Consider the following 9,421-nt stretch of genomic DNA (forward strand, 5'->3'; position numbering starts at 1 on the left):
ATCCTGCAGCCTGTGGAACAAAAACCACATTCACAGAAAGACAGACAAGATGAAAAGGCAGAGGGCTATATACCAGATGAAGGAACAAGATAAAACCCCAGAAAAACAACTAAATGAAGTGGAGATAGGCAACCTTCCACAAAAGGAATTCAGAATAATGATAGTGAAGATGATCCAGGACCTCGGAATAAGAATGGAGACAAAGATCGAGAAGATGCAAGAAATGTTTAACAAAGACCTAGAAGAATTAAAGAACAAACAAACAGAGATGAACAATACAATAACGGAAATGAAAACTACACTAGAAGGAATCAATAGCAGAATAACTGAGGCAGAAGAACGGATATGTGATCTGGAAGATAGAATGGTGGAATTCACTGCTGTGGAACAGAATAAAGAAAAAAGAATGAAAAGAAATGAAGACAGCCTAAGAGACCTCTGGGACAACATTAAACACAACAACATTCGCATTATAGGGGTCCCAGAAGGAGAAGAGAGAGAGAAAGGACCCGAGAAAATATTTGAAGAGATTATAGTCGAAAACTTCCCTAACATGGGAAAGGAAATAGCCACCCAAGTCCAGGAAGCACAGCGAGTCCCATACAGGATAAACCCAAGGAGAAACATGCCGAGACACATAGTAATCAAATTGGCAACAATGAAAGACACAGAAAACTTATTGAAAACAGCAAGGGAAAAACGACAAATAACATACAAGGGAACTCCCATAAGGTTAACAGCTGATTTCTCAGCAGAAACTCTACAAGCCAGAAGGGAGTGGCATGCTATACTTAAAGTGATGAAAGGGAAGAACCTACAACCAAGATGACTCTACCCGACAAGGATCTCATTCAGATTTGATGGAGAAATCAAAAGCTTTACAGACAAGCAAAAGCTAAGAGAATTCAGAACCACCAAACCAGCTCTACAACAAAGGCTAAAGGAACTTCTCTAAGTGGGAAACACAAGAGAAGAAAGGGACCTACAAAAACAAACCCAAAACAATTAAGAAAATGGTCATAGGAACATACATATCGATAATTACCTTAAACGTGAATGGATTAAATGCTCCACCCAAAAGACACAGGCTGGCTGAATGGATACAAAAACAAGACCCATCTATATGCTGTCTACAAGAGACCCACTTCAGACCTAGGGACACATACAGACTGAAAGTGAGGGGATGGAAAAAGATATTCCATGCAAAAGGAAATCAAAAGAAAGCCGGAGTAGCTATAATCATATCAGATAATATAGACATTAAAATAAAGAAGGTTACAAGAGACAAGGAAGGACACTACATAATGATCAAGGGGTCTGTCCAAGAAGAAGATATAACAATTATAAATATATATGCACCCAACATAGGAGCACCTCAATACATAAGGCAACTGCTAACAGCTATAAAAGAGGAAATCGACAGTAACACAATAATAGTCGGGGACTTTAACACCTCACTTACACCAATGGACAGAATATCCAAAATGAAAATAAATAAGGAAACAGAAGCTTTAAATGACACAATAGACCAGATAGATTTCATTGATATTTATAGGACATTCCACCCAAAAACAGCAGATTACACTTTCTTCTCAAGTGCGCACGGAACATTCTCCAGGATAGATCACATCTTGGGTCACAAATCAAGCCTCAGTAAATTTAAGAAAACTGAAATCATATCAAGCATCTTTTCTGACCACAATGCTATGACATTAGAAATGAATTACAGGGAAAAAAACATAAAAAACAGAAACACGTGGAGGCTAAACAATACGTTACTAAATAACCAAGAAATCACTGAAGAAATCAAAGAGGAAATCAAAAAATACCTAGAGACAAATGACAATGAAAACACGACGATCCAAAACCTATGGGATGCAGCAAAGGCAGTTTTAAGAGGGAAGTTTATAGCTATACAAGCCTACCTAAAGAAACAAGAAAAATCTCAAGTAAACAATCTAACCTTACACCTAAAGAAACTAGAGAAAGAAGAACAAACAAAACCCAAAGTTAGCAGAAGGAAAGAAATCATAAAGATCAGAGAGGAAATAAATGAAAGAGAAACAAAGAAAACAATAGCAGAGATCAATAAAACTAAAAGCTGGTTCTTTGAGAAGATAAACAAAATTGATAAGCCATTAGCCAGACTCATCAAGAAAAAGAGGGACAGGACTCACATCAATAAAACCAGAAATGAAAAAGGAGAAGTTACAACAGACACCACAGAAATACAAAGCATCCTAAGAGACTACTACAAGCAACTCTATGCCAATAAAATGGACAACCTGGAAGAAATAGACAAATTCTTAGAAAGGTATAACCTTCCAAAACTGAACCAGGAAGAAACAGAAAATATGGAACAGACCAATCACAAGTAATGAAATTGAAGCTGTGATTAAAACTCTTCCAACAAACAAAAGTCCAGGTCCAGATGGCTTCACAGGTGAATTCTATCAAACATTCCAAAAAAACTCTTCGAAAAATTTGCAGAGGAAGGAACACTCCCATACTCATTCTATGAGGCCACCATCACCCTGATACCAAAACCAGACAAGGATACTACAAAAAAAAAAAAATTACAGACCAATATCACTGATGAATATAGATGCAAACATCCTCAACAAAATACTAGCAAACAGAATCCAACAACACATTAAAAGGATCATACTCCACGATCAAGTGGGATTTATCCCAGGGATGCAAGGATTCTTCAATATATGCAAATCAATCAACGTGATACACCATATTAAGAAATTGAAGAATAAAAACCATATGATCATCTCAATAGATGCAGAAAAAGCTTTTGACAAAATTCAACACCCATTTATGATAAAAACTCTCCAGAAAGTGGGCATAGAGGGAACCTACCTCAACATAATAAAGGCCATATACGACAAACCCACGGCAAACATCATTCTCAATGGTGAAAAACTGGAAGCATTTCCTCTAAGATCAGGAACGAGTCGAGGATGTCCACTCTCACCGCTATTATTCAACATAGTTTTGGAAGCCCTAGCCACGTCATTCAGAGAAGAAAAAGAAATAAAAGGAATACAAATTGGAAAAGAAGAAGTAAAACTGTCACTGTTTGCAGATGACATGATATTATACATAGGGAATCCTAAAGGTGCCACCAGAAAACTACTAGAGCTAATCAATGAATTTGGTAAAGTTGCAGGATACAAAATTAATGCACAGAAATCTCTTGCATTCCTATACACTAATGATGAAAACTCTGAAAGAGAAATTATGGAAACACTCCCATTTACCATTGCAACAAAAAGAATAAAATACCTAGGAATAAACCTACCTAGGGAGACAAAAGACCTGTATGCAGAAAACTATAAGACACTGATGAAAGAAATTAAAGATGATACCAACAGGTGGAGAGATACACCATGTTCTTGGATTGGAAGAATCAATATTGTGAAAATGACTCTACTACCCAAAGCAATCTACAGATTCAATGCAATCCCTATCAAATTACCAATGGCATTTTTTATGGAACTAGAACAAATCATCTTAAAATTTGTATGGAGACACAAAAGACCCCAAATAGCCAAAGCAGTCTTCAGGGAAAAAAATGGAGCTGGAGGAATCAGACTCCCTGACTTCAGACTGTACTACAAAGCTACAGTAATCAAGACAATATGGTACTGGCACAAAAACAGAAACACAGATCAATGGAACAAGATAGAAAGCCCAGAGATAAACCCATGCACCTATGCTCAACTAATCTATGACAAACGAGGCAAAGATATATAATGGAGAAAAGACAGTCTCTTCAATAAGTGGTGCTGGGAAAACTGGACAGCTACATGTAAAAGAATGAAATTACAACACTCCCTAACACCATACACAAAAATGAACTCAAAATGGATTCGAGACCTAAATGTAAGACCGGACACTATAAAACTCTTAGAGGAAAACATAGGAAGAACACTCTTTGACATAAATCACAGCAAGATCTTTTTTGATCCACCTCCTAGAGTAATGGAAATAAAAACAAAAATAAACAAATGGGACCTAACGAAACTTCAAAGCTTTTGCACAGCAAAGGAAACCATAAATAAGACGAAAAGACAACCCTCAAAATGGGAGAAAATATTTGCAAACGAATCAACGGACAAAGGATTAATCTCCAAAATATATAAACAGCTCATGCAGCTCAATATTAAAGAAACAAACAACCCCATCCAAAAATGGGCAGAAGACCTAAATAGACATTCCTCCAAAGAAGACATACAGATGGCCAAGAAGCACATGAAAAGATGCTCAACATCACTAATTATTAGAGAAATGCAAATCAAAACTACAATGAGGTATCACCTCACACCAGTTAGAATGGGCATCATCAGAAAATCTACAAACAACAAACGCTGGAGAGGGTGTGGAGAAAAGGGAACCCTCTTGCACTGTTGGTGGGAATGTAAATTGATACAGCCACTATGGACAACAATATGGAGGTTCCTTAAAAAACTAAAAATAGAATTACCATATGACCCGGCAATCCCACTACTGGGCATATACCCTGAGAAAACCGTAATTCAAAAAGACGCATGCACCCCAATGGTCATTGCAGCACTATTTACAATAGCCAGGTCATGGAAGCAACCCAGATGCCCATCGACAGATGAATGGATAAAGAAGATGTGGCACATATATACAATGGAATATTACTCAGCCATATAAAGAAATGAAATGGAGGTATTTGTAATGAGGTGGATGGAGTTAGAGTCTGTCATACAGAGCGAAGTAAGTCAGAAAGAGAAAAACAAATACAGTATGCTAACACATATATACGGAATCTAAGGAAAAAAAACAAAAAAGGCCATGAAGAAGCTAGTGGCAAGACGGGAATAAAGACACAGACCTACTAGAGAATGGACTTGAGGATATGGGGAGGGGGTGGGGTGAGATGTGACAGGGTGCGGGAGTGTCATGGACATATATACACTACCAAATGTAAAATAGATAGCTAGTGGGAAGCAGCCGCATAGCACAGGGAGATCAGCTCGGTGCTTTGTGACCACCTAGAGGAGTGGGATGGGGAGGGTGGGAGGGAGGGAGATGCAAGAGGGAAGAGATATGGGAACATATTGTATATGTATAAGTGATTCACTTTGTTATAAAGCAGAAGCTAACACACCATTGTAAGGCAATTATACTTCAATAAAGATGTTTAAAAAAAAAAACAAAAAAAACCCCAAAAGATGCATGCACCCCAAGGTTCACTGCAGCACTATTTACACTATCTAGGTCATGGAAGCAACCCAGATGCCCATCGACGGACGAATGGATAAAGAAGAGTGGTACATATATACAATGGACTATTACTCACCCATAAAAAGGAACGAAATTGAGTCATTTGTTGAGACATGGAGGGATCTAGAGACTGTCATACAGCGTGAAGTAAGTCAGAAAGAGAAAAACAAATATCGTATATTAACGCATGTATGCGGAACCTAGAAAAATGGTACAGATGAGCCGGTTTGCAGGGCAGAAGTTCAGACACAGATGTAGAGAACACACATATGGACACCAAGGGGGGAAAACTGTGGTGGGGTGGGGATGATGGTGTGCTGAATTGGGTGACTGGGATTGACACGTATACACTGATTTGTATATAAACTTGATGACTAATAAGAACCTGCAGTATAAACAAACAAACAAACAAAACAACTAATACTAAACTTTCATTGGGTTAACTGTAGGGAAGTATGTTAATATAAATGTTTCAGACATTACGTGAAATTTCTAAAAATCTTGTATGTTCTGGTATAATGTCATAATTCATAATTCTAGTTATTACTTTAAAACGTATATCTCAGAAAAAACTAAATTTCCTTGTCAATTTCACTATTATGAACTTTCATCAAATCTTTAACCATGGTCCTTTTCAAGTCTTTTGTCAGTTACAGACACTTCTGGGTGTACTCTGATGCTTTTGCACATATGTTCCTATAAAAGGATTTCATCTTCAAGGAATTCATAGAAAAGACTCTGACAACTACAGGTTTCTGGTAACTGACTGTACTGCTGAACTGAATGAATAAGCATTTTCAGAACTCTAATGAAAAACTGATGAACTCATCAAAGTGCTAACAAAAGATCAAGATGAAAAAGAAAATTAATTACATGGGACTGAGTGAACTGATGAGGATGATTATAATTTTTGTGATTTTCTGCTTGAAATAAAAAAAAAAAAATCCCACAAGGACTCAGAGGCAAAGAATATAGAAATCAATTTTCACTGCAAAGTAAAGGAGCTGTTACAGTGGAGGATTACTGGACTGAATGTCAATATTATGACATAGAACGAGTGTGTTTCGTGTTTGGTAATTGCAATCATTGTTGCTTTTGCTGTGGTCATCCATTTACAATGCTTGGTGTCAGTCTATTTATCTCTTGTAAAAATAAAATACAGTGTGCCTTTGTGAAAAAAAGAAAGAAAGGCAAACTCATAGAAACCGAGAGTAGAAAAGTGGTTGCCAGTGGCTGGTGGTGGGGGAAATAGGGAGAGATTGGTAAAAGTAAAAGGGTAGAAATTTTCAGCTATGAGATGAATAAGGCCTGAGGATCTGATGTAAAACGTGGTGACTCTAGTTAATAGCACTGTATAGTGTAACTGAAATTTGCTGAGAGTAGAGCTTAAATGTTCTCCCAGACACAGAAAAGGTAAATATGTGAGGTGACGGATATGGTAATTAACTCACTGGGGGAATCATTCCACAATGTATACGTATATCAAATCAGCACCTATGCTTTAAGTATCTTACGATTTTATTTGTCAACTAGACCTCAGTAAGGCTGAGGTGGAAAAAAAGAACAGACACACGGGAGGGAGCCACAGGTGAGTGAGGGAGGAGCCTTCCAGGCAGAGTCCAAAGGTGCTCTAGGTAGAGGCCTAGAGGGTTTTGAGATAAGACGTGAGAGATAACGAAGGCACCGGCCATGCAGAGAGCCAGGGCAGAGGGCCCTGGGCAGAGGGAACAGCGTGAGGTGTGTTCAAGGAACAGAGCGGGTCCAACCAGGAAAGCAGCGTGGGCAGCTCTTGGTGGGGATCCTCCTCTGCCCTCTCCCCGTGGGCGGAAAGACTCGCTCCCTCTCCAGAGTGTCCTCACTGACGGAGCTCCAGCCACATTAAATAACAGTTAGTCTAGTAAGAAAGACAGTATTTTACTATCCCCAGCAACCGCTCAGTGCCTGGAGCTTAGTAGGTGTCTGTAAGATGAGTGTTTGTTGGCTGACTGACTGATGGACTGACTGGTAGACGACAGGCTACTTCTATCTGACTACAGACAGCCTAAGAGGAATAATGTCTGGCTCTAGCTTTACTCTCTGCTCTTGATATTTTCCCTTGTGAGAGCCTATTCCCCTGAGGCAGAAAGCAGCCAAGACACCAGCATATTCCTCCCTTTGAGCGTCCTGCCCGTGGCTGGAGGAAAGGCAGCAGGTGTACGCACTCCTGTGTGGAGTTTCTCTCCTGCCCAAAGCGGCAGTCATGACCCCACCTCAGTCCTGCCCTTGTTCCAGGGTTTTCTGCCTTTTTCGGTCCTACCACCCCTCAAACCGCCAGCTCCTGCCCCTTCCCTGCCTCTTACTGGTGACCAGCTTTTACTGCACAGAGGAGGCAGAAGCCACTGGAGGGAAGCCCACAGCCCCTCTCCCGCCCCCTCCTCTGCGCTCTGCCTCAGTCCCCTCTCCCTCTGGTACCGGAGAGGGACCTCCGGCCCGGGTCCCCATCTCCTCTCTCAGTGCTTAACACACCAGCAACTCTCCCCTCTCCACTGCAACCTTCCACCGCCTCACAAACATGGTCTTATTTCTTCTCTTTAAAAGACAACGACCCTCTCCTAGCCCACTTCCCTCCCAGGTGTTGCCCCATTTCTCCTCCCCTTTGCAGCCCCGTCCTCGAAAAGCTGCGTGTAATTCTGTGAGGGAACGAAACCGCCCGCCTCGGCCCGGCACGACGATGACCACTTGCCTGAGGCGTCTCACAACAGGAGGTCCCGACACGGAACACGGTGCTGCCGAGGAAAACTAACCAGCAGGACTCGGGAGGGGCCAGAAGACGGCGGAGACGACCAACCTCGCAGAGCCCTTCGCACTGGAATCCATCTTGGCTGAGAGATGCGCGCGCCACCCGGAAGGACCCTGAGGCCGACTACAGGCCAAGCGAGGTGATGGGCCGGAGGCAACCCGGAAACTAACCGCATTACCGTGAAGCCCGAGACTGCGAGGCACGTGGCAGAGCAGTCCGCCTGGGTTCCCTAACCTTGCTGCTGCTCTCCGCCCGGGCGCTCCTTCCCAATAAAGCCTCTTGCTGTGTCAGCAATTAAAAAAAAGTCACAAGACCTATATAAATTATTTAGAGTTAAGCATATGTAAAAGTAAATATAACTAACAAACTGAGTATGACCAGTTAAACTCTGCCCAACCCAAGGATTAAAAAAACTGTTCTTACTTTATGAGAACAGACCCTCTTCTTAAGTAGCAGATCAGTAAGTTAGAGTGAATCAAAGAAACACAGCATTTGAAAAGTCAGCTAGTCCAAGCCTCTTGATCACACATACAGAAGCTGAAGCCCAGATAGGTTGAGTTACTTGGTAAAGGGCCCAATGTCCTGACTCAAGGACTAGCATTTTTCACAAATTCATAAGACACAATCAAATTCAGTACCTTGGAAAGAGATGGGGAAAAAATGAAGAAATCAATCATAGTTACTCATCTTTAAGTAGAGAAATAGCCATGACAAAATTACAGGTATTGAGGGAAAACTGAAGTGCAGAGTTTAAAATGTCAATAATCCACAAGGAAACGGGAGACTATTTAAAATATTAATATTAAATCTCTATCTAAAAGACATTAAAAGATCTCCAATCAAAATGTTAATTTTAGAATAGATATGGTATGATACAATTTATAAATCAAAAATACTTAGAAGAAACACAATCTGGTTAACAGGTAAAGTCACAAGGCAATTGCAGGAGAAAAAGAGTATCTTTCTCGAAATGTCCATCAATAGGGGAATAATTATATTATGATCTGTCACTAGAAGTAAATAAATAACATTTGCCTAAAAAATGGGATAGACCTACAGCAAAGATTTATACTAAATCTCTATATTAAAGACATCAAAATATCTCCAATCAAAATGTTAATTTTAGAATAGATATGGTATGATATAATTTATAAATAAAAAATCTCTATAAAGCTATAAATCACATATAAAGCACCTACATATGTAAATTCATGGACCAAAAGTCTTGAAATCAGACAGCTAGTGATCAATAATCTCTACAAAAGGAAGTAGTCTTGACAGTGGGGTTGGGGGGTTATGAAGGGGAACTTTTATTGTACTTTTATACATTGTACCCTTTAAAATAATAGTTTTTTTTAATTAATTTATTGATTTTTG

General features: G+C 39.8%; 1 long non-coding RNA gene and 1 pseudogene across 2 annotated transcripts in view; one reads left to right on the forward strand and one right to left on the reverse strand.

Moving 5' to 3' along the window:
* Positions 1-8,342, reverse strand: part of LOC309657829 (protein FAM170A-like) — a 41,910-nt pseudogene extending 33,568 nt beyond the window's left edge. Inside the window, exon 1 of the transcript XR_014268319.1 lies at positions 7,988-8,342. The product of XR_014268319.1 is annotated as a protein FAM170A-like (transcript). The remainder of the gene's footprint in view (positions 1-7,987) is intronic.
* Positions 1-9,421, forward strand: part of LOC309657871 — a 315,556-nt gene that overhangs the window by 109,376 nt on the left and 196,759 nt on the right. The gene's annotated exons all lie outside the window — the stretch shown is intronic.

This window comes from Balaenoptera physalus (genome assembly GCF_965194825.1).
Source record: "Balaenoptera physalus genome assembly, chromosome: 3".
NCBI classification, from domain to species: domain Eukaryota; kingdom Metazoa; phylum Chordata; class Mammalia; order Artiodactyla; family Balaenopteridae; genus Balaenoptera; species Balaenoptera physalus.